The sequence below is a fragment of the Panthera onca genome, chromosome C1, assembly GCF_046562875.1.
Source record: "Panthera onca isolate mPanOnc1 chromosome C1, mPanOnc1 haplotype 2, whole genome shotgun sequence".
In the NCBI taxonomy this organism is placed as follows: Eukaryota; Metazoa; Chordata; class Mammalia; order Carnivora; family Felidae; genus Panthera; species Panthera onca.
This window is the reverse complement of record NC_138346.1, coordinates 37,537,086-37,555,187: the sequence shown is the minus strand read 5'-3', so window position 1 is coordinate 37,555,187 and position 18,102 is coordinate 37,537,086. Positions and strand designations below refer to the sequence as shown.

Below are 18,102 nucleotides of genomic sequence, written 5' to 3'. Positions count from 1 at the left end.
TTTGTTTTTGGCTTTTCTAATAAGCCAAATGCACAGGATTTGAAAAGTCAGCCTTATTTCTTTTTTTTTTACTCTGACTCCATGGGCTGCATTTGTTGATAAACTTCCGCCTTGCTGTGTTTATTTGATGAGTTTCCTTTTTGCAGCTTTCCTAGAGTAATTGGAAGTGACACACTTGCATCCACTGACTGTTCTTTTGTCCTACCTCAGCTGTCTTTCCTGTGGTCACACCTGTGACCTCATCCACATCAGGAATGAATACTGCTGAAATCTTGACTCCTTGCATCCACTAGTCTATTATAGACATCTCATTCAGTGATTCTTTGACCTTATTGAGATCTTTAGCCCATTGGCCTTACTCATTAACAGTCCTCCCTTCCACCTCCACCAGGTTTCTCTTCCTTTCCTATCTGGCTTAAGATTCTAAGATCCATCACTAGAATTACCTTTGTTCCCTTTCTCCCTCCAGGGTTGATAGAATTACAATACTGGTAAAACCAAATCCTCTGTTTCCTGCTTGCCTTTCCCCCTAGCAGCTATAGAAAAATGAAACTTTTTTTGGGGCGCCTGGGTGGCTCAGTCGGTTAAGCGTCTGACTTCGGCTCAGGTCATGATCTCACGGTCCGTGAGTTCGAGCCCTGCGTCGGGCTCTGTGCTGACGGCTCAGAGCCTGGAGCCTGTTTCAGATTCTGTGTCTCCCTCTCTCTCTGACCCTCCCCCGTTCATGCTCTGTCTCTCTCTGTCTCAAAAATAAATAAACATTAAAAAAAATTTAAAAAAAAATGAAACTTTTTTTTACTGTTTTCACTTCAGAGTCCTAGCATGTAGAAAGAATAATCCTCTCTACCAAAGATGTCCATGTCTCAAATCAGAGAAGGTGATGTGATGTGATGACTGAGGCATGGCAGAGTAGGAGACGTGGCAGTGAAAATAGGTCCAAAATTTGATGCTACACTGTTAGCTTTGAAGGGGGGGGTGGGGGGAGGGATCATGATCAAAGAATTCAGGCAGCCTCTAGAAGCTGGAAAATGCAAGGAAATAGATTTTCTCCTAGAGCTTCCAGAAGGAGTGTGGTCTTGCTGACATGTTGATTTTAGCCCAGTGAAACCCATTTCAGAGTTTTGACCTCTAGCACTTAAGATAATAAATTTGTGTTAAGCTACTATGTAATTTGTTACAGCAGCAATAAGAAACCAGTTCAAAGAACAAACCTCAAATGGCCACTGAACACCGTGTGACATTTGTACCTTCCAGTATGCTTGGTTTTGTATTCTCCAAAATAGAGTTCTTTTCTATTCTCCAAAATAGGAGTTCTTCCCACCTTAGCAGCTAACATTGCCTTGTATTTCATTGAGAACCTGACTCCCATTATAACTGATACATGTATTTACTTGCTCAACTCCTTGTATATATAATCAATGTCCCAACCTCATTGCCACATCCTCACTGCCACATTTTTGGCCCCTGGCCATGCCACTATCTTCAAGGAAAAAGGATGGAATAAGAAGAGGAAAATCAACATTCTATTTAAAAAATTAATTTAGCTTAATTTAATTTAATTTTAGAGAGCATGAGCAGGGGAGAGGGGCAGAAGGAGAGAGAGAGAGAATCTCAAGCAGGCTCCATGCTGATTGTGGAAGCTTGATTCCAGGACCCTGGGATCATGACCTGAGCTGAAATCAAGAGTCAGAGGCTCAACCAGCTGAGCCACCCAGGCACCTCAACATCCTACTCTTCAATGTTAATTGAGTGTCTGCCTGTGTTATAACATATCTGTAGTATGTAAACCCAAGCTTCTTCATATTTGTATGCAAAGAACAATTCCTGCTTTAATATTAAAACTTATTTTTTAATTATAGTCCAAAGAAGTGGCGCTTTTGTGTTAAAGAATTACTTCCTGGACAAAGACATTACAAAAAATATGAATATAACAAATTCTTTCCTTTCGGGCCCTCACAGATTGTGGTGTTGCCATGGGTCACTGCCCTGTCTGGTATTACTGGTATTGTACAAACAAGTCATATCCAAAGTCTCACTTCTGCAGAGATATACCTGATGTGAGGATCTACATCTTTGATATGGAATGGAAGAAGGCAAAAGTGATGAGTTTTTACACCATGGCCACATGGTGTCAGATGAATATGAACAGCTCTCTGTTTTGAAGCCCTGGAGGCTTCCTCTGTGCCAACAAGTACATGGTGAAAAGTTGTGCAAAGATGGCTTTCACATTCAAGCACGCCTCCACCCCTTCCAAGTCATCCATATCAACAAGATGTCGTCTCCTGCTGGGACCATACAGACAGGTATGTGGGGTGCCTTCAGAAGCCCTCAGGGCACAGTAGCTAGAGTCCATAATGATCAAGTCATTATGTCCATCCTTACCAAGCTGAAGAATAAAGAACATGTGGCTGAGACCCTACATAGGGCCAAATGCAAGTTCCCTGGCTGCCAGAAAAATCACATCCCCAAGAAGTGGGGCTTTACTAAATTTAATGTAGATGAATTTGAAGACATGATGGCTGAAAAGTGGCTCATCCCAGATGACTTTGGGGTCAAATACATCCCTCATGATGGCTTCCTGGACAGATGGGAGGCCCTACACTCATGGGAAACTTGGCACTGCCCACTTATTCATGCCCACAGATAAATCCTATTTCCTGTTAAAAAAAAAGGATATATCCAACGATAATCAGTGACTTGAACTCTTTACCATAATGACAAGCATAAGTCAACATAATACCTGTACCTGTTACATTAATTTTGGGTTTTTTTATTGCTTTTAATCATAATTTAAAAAATTTATTAATGATTTTTATAGGGCATATAAGTGCATATATGTAGTTTGAAAAGCAACAGATGAACACATGTATATATATATATATATATATATAACTGTACATATACATATATATGTATATATTAAAAAATTTATAAATTAATAAATATGTATATGTGTGTATGTGTATACACACACACACACACACACATCTAGTTTAAGAGAGAAATTTTGAAGATTCTCTGTGTTTCTACCTCATGGCAACCTCACTTCATCCAGGTTAACCACTGTCCTGAAATTTGTGTTAATATTTTCCTTTTCTTTATAGTTTTACCACCTGTACAAAATGTGACCAGACATCTAGTTCACCTAAGACAATCCTGGTTTAAGAATGTTATCCCTGAGTAATTATTAACAGTATTCCTTTTTACTGTCAAACATCCTGTTTTGGATGATCTAAATTATATATGGACACAGACTTTATGTGTAGATTGCTATACAGTGGGTTACTTAGTTTAGAAACTCAGTGGCAAAGAAGAAATCTAATTTTGTAAGAAAAGGGCATTATTTCCATAGTTAGATAAAGACTCCCAGAGAGTCTTGAGGTCATGATTTGGCTTCAGTGTGTATGAAATTTCAGAAGTGCATCTTTTGGAGAAGTCAGTGGAAAAAGCAGTTAGTTACTTTTGAGGAACATAGGGCTTATCATTGTCTAGGCATTTGCTAGGCTAAGTGCGGGTCAGGTTGTTAATCATATTTTTAAATTCTCTTTTAAAATTATTTTTAGTATGTATTGAGGAATAATATATCTACCATAAACTACATGTATCTTAAATATATACCTGAGGAATTTTAATATCCAACATATTCCTGTATCCATCACCCAGATCAAGATATAGACACTTCTAGCCCCAGAAGACTCCCTCATGCCTCCTCCCACTCAGTAGCCCCTCTCAAAGATGGCTATTCTGCTTATAAGCAGTGATTAGTTTTATCTGTTTTTGAAATTCATATAAATGAATTTGTCTAGCTGCTTTTGCTCACTGATCACATCTTTGAGACTCATGTGCTAGATATCAGTTTATTCTTTTTCTTGCTGTGTAGTATTCCATTGTATGACTACACCACAATTTTTTTAATGCATTCTACTGTTGATGGACTCTTATTTTTAGTATTTCCAACTTGTTCGCTCTTATAAATGAGTACCAATTTCAGTACATCATCAGCAAAAAAAGAATTCCAACTCTTCTATATCTTCATTTTATTTTGTATTGTCACTCTTAATTTTAACCACTCATAATTTTTTCAACAACAATATCTCAAAAGCCCAGTGAATTATAAAATTCATAAAAGGAATTCCTTAAAACAAAATGAATCCCTCAAATGTTGTTAGTCACATTATCAATTATTTTCAAAATTTTACTGTTTCAGAAATTTTGATCAAAATTTTGTTGAGAATTATATATAAAGATATTTACTAGAAAGGAAGAATAAATAAAGGAATAATGTGTTTGCTGAGTTTGAATCATAACTTTTTTATAAGCCTATGTTAATCTATGGACCACGTTGTGTCCCCTCAAGATTCATATATTGAAGTTCTAACCTCCAGTGTAACAGTATTTGGAGATGGGACCTTTGGGGGATAATTAGGTTTAGATAGGTCTGGAGGGAAGGGCCTTCCTTCATGATGAGATTAGAGCTCTTATAAGAAGAGACACCAGAGGGCTTGCTCTCCCTCTCTCTCTGTCATGTGAAGACACAGTGAGAAGGCAGCTGTATGTAGCCAGGAAGAGACTTCTCACCTATAACTGAATCTGCTGGAACCTTGATCTTGGACTTCCCAGCCCCCAGCACTGTGAGGAATGTCTGTTTCTTAAACCACCAAGCCTGTAGTATTTTGTTCTAGCAGTCCAAACTAATACATTAAAAACTGATGTTCTACCACATGACTTTATAGAAAATGTTGCATAGACAAACATGTTTAGAATTTTCTCATATAACAGGTATGATTATTTCCAAATGATCCATCATTAACAGGACTGTGAAGAAGCATTTCTCTTTCCAGTTTCTTGATTATACTGAATTCTACTTGGCCACAGACAAAAAGGTAATTCCATAGTATTTAAAAGTAGGCCAAGAGGGGCGCCTGGGTGGCGCAGTCGGTTAGGCGTCCGACTTCAGCCAGGTCACGATCTCGCGGTCCGTGAGTTCGAGCCCCGCGTCAGGCTCTGGGCTGATGGCTCGGAGCCTGGAGCCTGTTTCCGATTCTGTGTCTCCCTCTCTCTCTGCCCCTCCCCCGTTCATGCTCTGTCTCTCTCTGTCCCAAAAATAAATAAAAAATGTTGAAAAAAAAATTAAAAAAATAAATAAATAAAAGTAGGCCAAGAGAAGGTAACATTCCTGTGACAGATCGTTAGGCCAAGGAGTCTGTCTCAGGGAAAGAAATGTAAACAATAATTGACTGTAGAAAAATAAATGCTAATGATTTTAGAAAAGAAAAAAGTTGGAGAAAAATTGGGAGACCAGCAGTTTTGATTGTCTTGCCGAAAAATCATTTAGCAAAGTCTTGGGAGTGAATTCAAGAAAGCTCAGAATGGCTGTGAGCCCAATGAAAAGATACTATTTCTGTGTAATCAGATTAAGCTTGTTACTATTTCAGTGCAAATTCTGAAATGGGAAACTAAAAGGATTTCTATTTGAGACATCAAGTGCTGGCAATGGAAGCTGAACTAATCTCAAGCGGAGTAACTATAGAAAGTCATTCTGAAAAAGGATTTATTTTCTCACTGAAAAGATGTGCTGAAAGAGAGGACCTGCCTTTGACTAGGGATAGAAACAGAGAAAATGTAGATAAAAATTCAGGAGATAATTATACTATTTAAATCAAGACCACTGTATTTAATTAATTGACATAGCACACATTGATAATCTACCATGTGCCAAGTATTGTGCTATGTAATAAGGTATATGTGTTTAGAATCATTAGGTGATTAACTCAGGTGCTTAGAGTTACTTGAGAATATGTACTACATTCCCTGGGAGACCTGCATTCATCCTCAGAGTCAGACATACCTACACCTATTCGCAATACTTGTGGGGGACCTGATCAGGCATAGAGTTACATGAGTGATCAAATTGCTGAGGTTAGCATTGATTGTTTGTCCAGGGTACTGCTTCATATGTTTATTCAAATAAATAAAGCATATGTAAAGTACCCTAGATGTGGCTAGTAAATGCTCACATCATATGCGTGAGTAGTAATCTGTATGAATAGTCATGAATGATCAGCGGATTTTTTGATGGATTATCAAAGAGAACATTATTAACCAGTAGCTGGTGATAGAAACTGTCATGTTAAGGACCCCCAGTTATTCCATTATAGGCTTTTATACCTATAATTCATGACTAAAATTTAGTTACCTATTTTAAATAACTCATTAAGCCAACATTCACTGAGCCCTTTCTGGTTACTGTGCTGAAGGTCAGGGATACAGAGATCCATGAGAGGTGTCATTTTTGGAGGAGATCAGTCTAATGGTAGCACCTATGTGGGCAGATAATTATTGTATAATGTGATAAGTCCTTAAAGAAAGTAAAAGCAGAAGTGGAACTGCAGAGGAGGAAGTGGGCAATTGCCCAGGATATCAGAAAATAATTTAAATAGGAGGCGATATTTTGATGATGAAACTGAGGCTGAGCACATCCCAGTGAGCAGGTGTGCTGAACTCCAAGTCAAGTACTTGAGGGTTTTCTTTTTTCTTTTCTTTCTTTTCTTTTCTTTCTTTTTTTTTTTTAGCGTCTTTACTAAAGATGAGCAGAATCTGTACTCAGAGCTCTCAAAAAGTGAACATTTTTTTTTGAAGTACACTAGACTGACCAACTGTTAGGAGGTAACCAAAGTTCACTGTGAATTTTAGAAAATGGTTGTAATTAGTCCCTCTTTCCACCTCTCTTGATTCTTACCTGCTAGATACATAAATATGTTTAGGGAGAGAGTATAAATTACATTATGGGCATGCTTCTGGACTCAAGCAGAATTATATCCATATTTCAGTTCAAAATAGGAGAAAGTGTACTTTTAAATCTGCTGCTTGGCTACAGTAACATTTAATAAGTGTGTATCAATTCCCATTTATGTATATATATATTCTAAACAAGTTTAGGACTATAGTACAATTTTCAATTTGGAATAAAAGGACAGATGTAAGTGTTTCAAGTCTAGCCTAAAAAGAGCAATGATGGGAACAAGAAGACAATCATTAGGTCACGAGGTGTAAGTAATCTAAGATGGGTTGGTGTTGGCCGTAAGTTGACTGGCAATTATTCTCTCAGTTTTTGCTTATCTGAGAGTGTCTTAAAATTTCTCCCTCATTTTTGAATAGTAGTTTTGAAGATATGAATTACTGGTGGACAGGGTTTTTTTCCTTTCAGCACTTTGAATATGCCATTTCTTTCTAGCCTCAGTGGATCTTGTTGAGAATCCTGGTCTATAATAACTTCTCTCTTGCTGCTTTCAGGATTCTCTTTTTGTCTTTTTGGAAATTTGAGTATAATGTGTGTATGTATGGATCTCTTTAAGTTTAATTCTACATGGGTTTGTTGAACTCCTTGGATGTGCAGATTAATAGTTTTCATCAAATTTGGGTATTTTTTTTTTTTTTTTTTTTTACTATTTCTCCAAGTATTCTTTCTGTCTCTTTCTCTCCTTTTCCTTCTGGGACTCCCATTATGCATACATTGGTATATTTGATGGTGTCCCACAGATTTCTGAAGCATTATTCATTTTTCTTTATCCTTTTTCTTTTCTGTTCAGCAGGCTGAATAATCTTATTTAACCTGTATGAAAATGTTTTGATTCTTTCTTCTGTCAGTTCATGTATTGTTGAGTCCCTCTAGTGAATTTTTCATTTCAGCTATTGTATTTTCAACTCCAGAATTTTTATATTTTTTCTTTTTCTTCCCTATTTGGTAAGGTATTGTTTTCACACTTTCCTTTAGTATTTTAGACATGGTTTAGGGTTTTTTTTTTTAAGTTTAAGATAGCAGATTGAAGTGTTTTTCTTGTAAGTTCAATGCCTGTGTTTTGTTAGGGGTAGTTTTTACTGACTCCCTCCCCACCCCCCACCATCCATGGGCTGTAATTTCCTGAAGCTTCTGTGTGTGTGTATGTATGCCTGTTTTATAATTTTTTTGTGTGTGAAAAATGAGACACTTAATATAATGTGGCAACTCTAGAAATCAGATTAGTGCCCTTTCCTTTTGTTGTTGCTGTTTGTTTGTTTAGTGACTTTCTTAAGCTGATTCTATGGTCTGTAGTCTTTGTCATGTGCAGCCACTGAAGTCTCCGGTTGATTTTCTTAGTGGTCAGCTAAGGATGGGACAGAGATTTCTTTAAGTGCCTTGAATCAGAAAGTCTCTCAGCCTTTGCTGAGGAACTCTGTATGTGTGTTAGGGCATGACTTCAGTACTTTATAGGCAGTTTACAACTCTCCCTTAGCCTTCACTTCCTGCTTGTGAATAGCCTCAATGCATGTTAGTTGTGAAAGATGAGAGTTTTCCCAAGTCTATCCTGGGCATTCACATATCTCCTAAATGTGGGTATGACCTTCTAGAATCCCAGAAATATATAGGAGTTTTTCAAAGTTCTCTGTGCATATCACATTTCCCAGTTTTTCCTTTCAAGTTTTGTGGTCAACGCTTGTTATCCCCAGCTGGAAATGCTGCCTCAGGAGCTGTGATGTTATATAATTGCTGCTGATTGTTTTCATCAAATACCCTAGGGATAGAGCTGCTCTCACAGGCTAAACAAGAACAGTCTTGAGAATGGAGCTTTTCAGTAAGCTCCCAGACCAGTCAAATCATGACAGGTCCCTGGGGATGGGGTTGTTAAGGAGTTTCAAGTATGTTCTCTTCCCTCCAGTGGCTGGTAGGCTGTTGGTACTTATAGTTATTGTAAATACCAGTAACCAAACAACCCATGCTATTGTTTTTCAAGGATATCATGAAGCTGGAGAAAGGCAGACAGGATTACAGCAAATTAAAATGACACAAAACTCACAGTTCTTTCTGAGATTCAGCCATTTTTTCTTGACTAAAACTCCTTGGATTGTTGCAAGTCTAATTAATAACCAGAATTCTGAACAGGTTGATTTTGATAATTTTTGCCACTGCTTTCATTGTGTTTATAAAAGAGCAGATTTTCAGGAAGTTCTTACTCTACCATTCTCAAAGTCATCCATCAGGCTATAACCTTTAAGCTAGATTTTACTATAAGTTTGGATATAATCAAAAGGAAGTTTAACACACACACAGTGTACAAATGCTACTGGGTGGGATGACTTTCATAATCTACAGATCCAGACTTCTTCTACTAGGAAGTCTTACCAGGACTTACATACTTAACCCTGTAAAGATAGGGTTGTTCCCCAGCCTGTTTCCATGTAGCTGACAATGGCTTGATCCTCATTACCAGGAAAGTAACAGAATTTGTCTTTTACTTGTAGGTTTATTAAAAATAGCTATGAGGCAAGGAATGGGTAAGAAAAATTTGCCCTCACCAAAGTCCAAGGGTTCCCTCTCCTTTCCCTAGAACTACCTTTTCTCAAGTGGTTGACAGTGGGAAATCCACTGCCTTCAAGGAAATGCCCAACCTTACTTGCAGGATGTGGGTGTGGCCGCCTCAGTAAATTAATCATCTCAGAACATAATGGTGCAAAATCAGGTATTACTCAAAGTCTGGGTTGTCTCATGTAAAACAGCACAAGAACATTAACAGTCTGTTCCTGCTTGGAAGTCATTAGGTTCTTTCCATTTTATTTTAGGTCTTTTTTCTAATTTGACTTGAAGGAACCTCTTTTCTTGGTTTCAACTCTTCATCTAAGAGTTTTTGCCCAAATAGGAATACAACTTCCTATAAACCAGGGACAATTTTTAGGCACAGAGCACACTAAATTTCAAAGGAAAAAGAAACATTTTTCTCAACTCCATTGGCTGCCCAACAAAAAAGCAACAATGTCTTCCGAGACACTAATCCAGTTTATATAGGCAATACGACTGATAGTTGCTCATTCGTAATGCCAGCATATGGGTTTATGGGGCTTCTGATTTGTCCTTCAAAGAGAATAGATTAGAATTTATTTTTTTGTTTTTTGTATAGCTAAGAGTGGCCATTTGGTCATAAGAACAAAGAAATTAGCAAGTCTCAGGATAGAACCAGTTAACTATATCCTGCAAGATGAAATAATTTTGCAGGTTTTAAATGTCAGTTTTCAGTTTCTTTACAGCTTCTACCCATAAGAATTTCAAAATTCTTAAGGATCTGGATTTTAAAAGGTCATCTTGTTGCACATGCACTATTTTCAAAAAGCTAATCTAAACACAACACAAACACAAGAAGCATGGTGACCCTTGGTTGAAAATAAAATACTGAGGAATTTATTCCAAATCACAAAGACCACTCTTTGCAAGACTGTGATTTAATGGTAGAAAAAAAAAAACCACTATCTCTCTTGCCTCCATTTGGAGAGAATTCAGTTTTCCTATGACTGTAAATTCTAGGTTGAGTGTTTGATATTATAAAGACTTAAATACCTGACAGATGGAGACAGAAGTATGAACTACTGCAATACATGTTGAAGTCTTGGTATCCAGGCAAAAATCCTATAAGGTTCCCTTTAAAAAGAACAGAGAAACCCTGACTTTGAACTTACTAGGAGAGACTATAACAATGCATTTGTGTATGTAGTTGAGGTCAGTCTGCTCGTGAGTAAACAGGTGATGCCACCTTTTATAGCAATAGCAGGGTTACAAGGACAAATTGAACACAACCCTGTCTGCCATGACTCCATCTTCTCCCTGTCCCAGTGATTTAAAATTTGGGACTTCTTGTCCTAAATGGTTAGAGAGAAGCTCAAACAAAGGCATTAAGTGAAAACACAAAAAACATAATTTTAGAATTGAGAGATACCAGTTACATTTTTGCTTTACTCTGTAACCTACTTCACATAAACGGAATGGAAAGTTTTGTTCTGATTCTATCAAGAGTGATGAAGTGCTTTGTTTCTGGACTCATCTTCACAATTCCTGCTGATCCATCTATCATTTCTGGGACCATCACTAAAATTAGTTATGCCATGCTAGTGTTCTCAATCACAAAATGGAAATTAATATCTGATATATATGCATTTGAAGATTAAGTAAATAAACCAGATATGCAAGTCTTACAGAAAACACTCTTTGTTTTCTATGAGATTCTTCAGTTGTCTGAATTAAGGAAATAAAATACATACATCATAAATACATGGTATTTCTGACCATGGTTGTAGAGATTAAGCCAGGGTAAATACTTAATAAAATCTGCTGAATGAATAAATGGAATAAATATAAAATCAGTGCTTTTCTAATTGCAATTGTAGTTCACATAGGATTCAGACATGTCTTTCCTAAGGAAAAAAAAAATCACAAAATACCCTCAAATTCTTGACCCAGAGTAATCCTTGTTTTTGTAATGGACCCCAAGAGTTGGCCATCTCCCTTGTTATTACTGTGAAAAGTCTCTGGCAAATGAATCTCTTGAGGAATTTTTAAAATAATTTACTTTCAAAGAAATATACTCAATTTTCTGCACTCAATGACACTAGAAATCTTGTGAAAAATGTGACCTGAAGTAAATTTGGGACAGTTAATTTCCTCACCAATTAGTTTATTTGTCCTCTACAGAATATATAGGGTGTTTATGTGTTGGGTTGTACTGGTGGCAGTTGTTGGCAGAAGGGTGTTGATTTACTCTTGCCAGTGAAAACAAGCTGTTAACTTTATTTTTTGAGCAATGACAGCCCGTGGCACTGAGCACAGCTTTTGTAACTCATGAACAGTCAGGGACAGAATATAAAAAACTACAAAGAATAGGGAAATTTTATTTGTGAATGCTGTAAGTAGTCTTCAGGGAATGGTTCGCCTTCTTATTAAGAATTAGTAGTGATAGGATATTGAAAATCTGAAAAATTTCATTGAATTTTCTTGGCATTTCATATTATCTTCCTCTAGAGACAAAAGATTAATTAGAATAGATTAATGTAAAGGGTTATGAAGAAAAATGTTGTGTAATTCTCCAGGGTCAACCAACTGTAGGCTTCTCAATGATCTTTCCATCCCCATTGCCCTGGCCTTCCATCTTGCACTTTGACGCTCTTTCCTGCCTACAGGGCCTTTACATATGATTTTATTACTCTTCCTGCCTCTCTTCAGGTCTTTCAGGAAAGATTTTTTTTAAGTGCCTAAATGATCTTATAACACTATGTTCTTCTTATCATAGTTTAATTTACATTTGTGATATTAATACCTGACTTGCCATGAGACTTCATGCTCATGAGGGGAAGATATGATGTCTGTTTTGACTTCACATTGTATCCCCACCATAGTACTTGAAATGAGTCCTCTACAAAGAGAGACAAATGATTAATTCTGCCTGGGAGCCAGCAAGAGATGAAATAAGCATGAAGCATAACACAGATAGCCATAGATATCAGTTAGCATAGATATCAGTTTAGCCCGACAGATCATGATATGCCAGATAAGGAAGGTATTGCAATTGTGGGAACCACATAAGCAAAAGAATAGAGACAAATAAATACATGGTGTTATTCATAAGTCAGAACATGGGTGTAGAGGAGGGACTGAGTAGAGATGAGGTTACAGGGGCAGATTGGGATCAGATTGTTTAGAGCCTTGGGATTTTAAGGAATTTGGACATTTTCTAGGCATTGAGGAGCCATTTGAAGACTATTAAGGAGTAGAATAACACAATCCCATCTGTGTTCTGATATCACTCTGGCAGCAGTGTGGAAGGCAGTGGAACTAAAAATAGGATTATAAGTAATGTGCTCATTGCTTTTCCCCTATTTGCACAGTAACCCAATTTTAGCCTTGACATACATCCTGTTTGTACAGGAAAATCCCTACGCCTGAAGAAGTATCTCCTTATGCTATCTGGAGGAGAGTTTTGTTATAAAGCCAAAGGGCAATGTGGCCATCAGCCATCATATTGTGTCTTGTGCCAGTGAAGGTGTTTAATAACGAAGACATTTAACAAAAATAATTAACTTAATACATGGAACTGTAAAATTCTGGCATTGTTCAGACAATCTCAGAAACTGACATGTAAGAAACTGTGCAGAAAAACAGCAGAGGGAATCAATTTTATACATCTTCTAACACAGCAGGAAGGTCAACTAATTCTAAGAAAGTGATTAGCAGTACTCTAGAAATACGTTATGGGGAAAAAAAACAGGTTATGGAAACCCATAATATAACTTGATATTACTAGACATCTTGAAAAATGTTAACATTTAGGTGCTAGGGACATAGTAATATTTATTGAGAACTATTGTATACCAGATGCTGTTCTAAATTGATTAGCCCATGTAATCCTCACAACTTTATGGGTGTTACCAGCTCTATTTTATGTGGGGAAAAGGAGATTCAGTGAGTGTAGATAGTACACTCCTAGGTAGTAATGACATGGTGGAGGTGGATTCAGGCCAGGGAGTCTTACTCCTTATCCCTGTGCTTTCCACACTTCCCACTCTGCCTCATCATACAGAGCTGTGCTCAGTTTTGGAAAGGCCCCTCTTTCCTCTTTATGGTCCTATCCTTACTCATTCTTTATTTGTTTTTCAATCAAAGAGAAAGCATCAATTTAGTATCAGTTTCATCTGTCTTTCTCATAAGATCACATGGATTTTGTAAACACCTGGTTTTGATGGTGATCATTTAAAAAAATTGGTTCAGGCTGGTCCTGGCTGAGGAGATAAGAAATACTAGAAATACAGGCTGTTAGAAATCTGATTCACAAGATGTCTGTAGAGGGCCACAGCTCTAACACAGAACCCTAATTGTTCTATCTCTGGGGTGTTGTTTTAGAGTTGATTATATCTTAAAAAATTTTTTGGGGGGGAAGTACACAATTAAGTTATTTTTTTCCTAGTACTCTGTTCCTCGAGTTTATAATGTCAAAATCACAAATAACTCTACATTTCCTTTTGCTTTGCTTTCTTCCATCTTGAAAAACCTCTTATAGTAGATGTCAACTAGGTTTTATGCAGTATTCTTTCTTGGTGTTGTATTTGAAAGTATTCTTGTAAAAATCCTGACGACTCTTGGTGGCTTTGACACAGTAATGTTCAGAGTTACTGTAGTAAAGGAAAAACAATTAGAATCCTAAGTGGCATGAGCCATTTTAATAGAGCCCATATAAGTTCAATAATGAGAATATTTGAAACAGTTAAATACTAGTAACAGTAATGATTTCAAAACTATTGTCATGTGATGGAACCCTCTTGATCATAATAGCCTCCTAATTTTATGTAAGCCTTCGTTGACTAAAAGGACTAAATGTAGTCTGAGGAAATCAATAGGAGGTACCAGATACACTGTATTTTTAACTTACAGAATTCTAGGCTCTCAGGGGTAATGTAGTTTGGCTTCCTACCCCTCCTTGACCGCTGTCGTTTTCCACACACACACAAATCCACCTGTAATCAGGTGACAGCTACTCCAGGCTTTATAAACTTAAATGCCTATAGAAATCAGACCATGATATAAATGAATAAAGCAGGCCAAGATCCCTCTCTCCTCTTTCTTGAAATCAGCCATACTGTCTGCTATCTTATATTTTTCTACTTTCAATACAGATGTGGGTACAGGGAAAAGGTTGTCTATTATGAGGAAAACCATAGTGCAAATAAGATGATAAAATGCAGTTGATACTTTGCCTTTAGTTAGGGACCAACAACTTCCATGCTGGAACGTTGGGCTCCATGCTGCCTTCTGCTGGTCCTCTTCCGCTCATCCCAGTCTACCTTTTAGGTCTCTCATTCTTAATACCAAACTCTTTATCAGTTTTGAGTGCTTTGAGTTGCAAGTAATAGAAAATATCATTAAACTGGCTTAAATAACAAAGTAGTTACATGGTTTACAAAACTAAGGGTTACATTTTAGAGGTTGACAGGGCTCAGGTGAGGTTTGATCATGGCTCCATCTCCATGTCTCTATTTTGTTTGCCTCTGTCCTCCTTCATCTTGACTACATCATCTTGATAATTTCTCTCGGGTAAATGGCTGTAGCAGCTTCAAGTGTCATGTAGATACACCACACTGTCCAGGACAAGAGCAGCCCTTATTTACCTCAGCTGTCAAACAGAAGTCCTGCACATTCTGCTAATGGAACCAGTCACTGTGGCCAGGATGATCAGATTACACTTACGCCACTTTGGGTCCATCTGTGAAGTTGGGGCTAGGCCAATATCACAAAACTATGGCTTGTACTTAACTGAGAGAGAGTGTAAGGGTGTGGAAGAGGTCTAGGCTTCAAGGTTTTCTCAGGTCACAGCCCCACAGAGAAGATAAACAGTCAACAGTTGGCTTTACTTGGAGATATGATCTTGTCTGACCCCATTTGGCCCTTGGACCAATGGCAGTTCAGAAGATCACGACCGGCAAACCTTGGATCTCTTTCTCACTCACGTGGCTGGCAGGAAAGGCCCTGTAATTTACAGTTCCTTCCATGTCATATGGATCAGGGAGGAACATTTTCACAATGGAAAGAGGGCAGCTAATGTGTAAAAATAACATGTTCCTTATTTCCTTATTCCAGTTTTATTGGAATATCTTATTTCCCAGTTTTCTGCCCTTCAACGAGTCATCGACATCTCCCAGAGATGATACTACATTCCCAGGCATTGGTTTTAAGGACAGACTCATAATGTGCACTAGTGTGTTTTTAAAACACTGTGAGAACAACACATGGAATTTATGTCTAAGTGTATCTGGCAATTAATACTGTTTGGATATATTATATACTACAAGCTTGCTGCGTACAATCCATGAATCACTCTGTGGTATACATCTTCCTTAGCATATGTCCAAATTTTAGTTCTTAGCACAGTGTTTCATCACACTCTTTTTCCCTCCATGCATATAAACAAAGAGCTTATCAGAGAATTAAGAGAAAGAAACGGGCCTTAAGAATTTCTCTTTGCCCAGAATGAAGGGTGAGTACCTTTCAGGCTCTGGTCATTGGTTCATATTAACCCATCCCTAGAGATCCCCCAGGTAATCTTGATAATTACCTATTTTTGGAAGCCTCTGAAAAAGGATGTACTATGTTCTCTTCACTGAAATATTTAGAGCCCAGTGGATACAGACATAGTGCTAGCCTCTTCAGTCTGAGCAGTTAAGGAGTCTTTTATGGAAGACGCTTGGAAAAATCCCTTTTGATGGGGGCCTGTGTTTTTTTTTTAGCATCATTATGTGACAATTTCTGCTTCTAATAGAAGGGGGTGCCATTGACTGACTATAGAGCTGGTCTACCCTTCTCTGGCCACAGATTGGATCTGTGTCAAGGAGGAACATGTGTGACTTTGGCAGAATTCCTACCTAAACCTTCCTCTTTGTTTAGGGATCATGCTCATTTGCTTTTTATGCTTCTAAAAAAAGGAAGCCTGTTCCTCCCCTTAATGTCCCAGCTGATGTAATTGATAGGATGTCATAAAGGGGCCATAGTTACTTTCCCATGAAAAGTAATAAGAAAGGTTAGAGCAACTCCCATCTCCTCACATTGAACACTGCCCAGGAATGTTTGTTGTTCATGTAGGCTCTGCTGCAAGTTGTGGGCAGTTCTTCTGACCTATGTTCCAAAAAACTAACTGATAAGTTCTAAAGTTCAGGACTGTGGGTGGTTGAAAGAATCCCACCTGCAGGGGCAGGGCAGGGGTAGGAGGAGTGAGTCTAGATTAGCGCTGTCCAGTGGAGATATAATGCAAGCCACCAATATCAGCCACAGTAATTTTACATTTTCTAATAACTACACTAAAAAAGTGAACAAACATTACTTGTCATTGGATTTAATAGAGATTAAAGGGAAAGTGCAGTCTTTTGACTGATACCTTTTTTGTGATTTCTTGCGATGTTTGCTTCACTTTGATGAGACAAAAGAAAAAAAAATATACAGAAAAGTTCTGGTCTGGAGAAAGGAAGCAAATCTAAGTCTGGAAGATGCTAACATAGAGCCTCGGTACCCCCTACAAGAGCAAAACTACAGAGGGGAACAGACTGTACGTTGTTTCTATAGCTTGCAGTGAAGACTGCTGTAAGGTAATTCACTAGTGAATTCCCATTATAGGGAAGAAATAAGTTACACAGATCTGAAAGTTAAGATCCACAAAATATTTATTTTATACAACTGAGCTGTAGGAGATTAAATAATGTTTGGAATATCATACATTTGTATTATTAGGGCATGGTCAGATAAAAATACTTGTTTTCAACTCTAAGTGACATTGAAGATTATTTTTTAAGGATTTAAATCTACACACACAAGGAGAAACAGCCTCCCTGCACAGTTAAGCATAAAAAGAACAATCTCTTTGCCATGATATTATCCCTGTCATACTTTTTTGGGTGGTAAATTGAATGTCTAGATTTGTATAAATTAGTATACTCAACAAAGATTTACATGAATTCAATAGCCAACCTCAATTAAAATGAAGTATTGAGCTCAATACTGATTCAAACATCTAGAAATTGCAATAAACTTAGTTTAGGCAGTGATGGCTGTATTTCCAAGTGTCATTGAAAGTGAACATGACAAAATGTACCTCTACTTTCACAAAGGGAGATTTGGCAAAAAAAAAAAAAAAAAAAAAAAAAAAAAAAAAAAAAATTAGGTATTTCTTAAATTGAACAAAAAATTCCAAAAATTATCTGCCTCTTCAGGGAGAATATGAAAATGGATTAGGTTCAAATTTATTGCTAAAGTTACTATAGGATAAAAGGAAATTGAATGCTGAGCCTTAGCATGATTAATTTTCTCACACCTCTTTTTGTTGTTATAGGGCTGTGTAATCTGGGAGATTTAGAGAAATAAAAAAGTTAAATAAATGGCATAATATATTACATTGGATTTTCCCAGTATTTAATGATTAGAATGCTGGCTAATGTGAAGGCATTTTGCTTTAAATAAATGCTCACATGGTATTAAATAACATCATCTTCTGATAGCTGTAATTCACATGCTCATTTAGTAAACAGGTGCAGACATTCTGAGGTACCATTCCATTTCTGCTCTTCTCCAATGCCTACATTTGCTGTGAATGAGGTATTAGAGGGTGGATGCTCCCTATTTCCTGCCCCAAACTCTGGCATAGATTGGTATGTATATAATACACAGCATTTCCATTTTATTAAGTGGAAATATTTCATTTATTCTTCTCACTCAGCTTACTTACTGAGCACCTACTATGGATCAGGAACCAGCTAGGTGCTGGAGGA

The 18,102-nt window shown here is 37.3% G+C and overlaps 1 pseudogene; it reads left to right on the top strand.

Annotated features, from left to right (window-relative positions):
• The first annotated feature begins 1,973 nt into the window (after positions 1-1,973).
• Positions 1,974-2,647, top strand: LOC132671043 (large ribosomal subunit protein uL16-like; annotated as a pseudogene).
• The last annotated feature ends 15,455 nt before the right edge of the window (positions 2,648-18,102 follow it).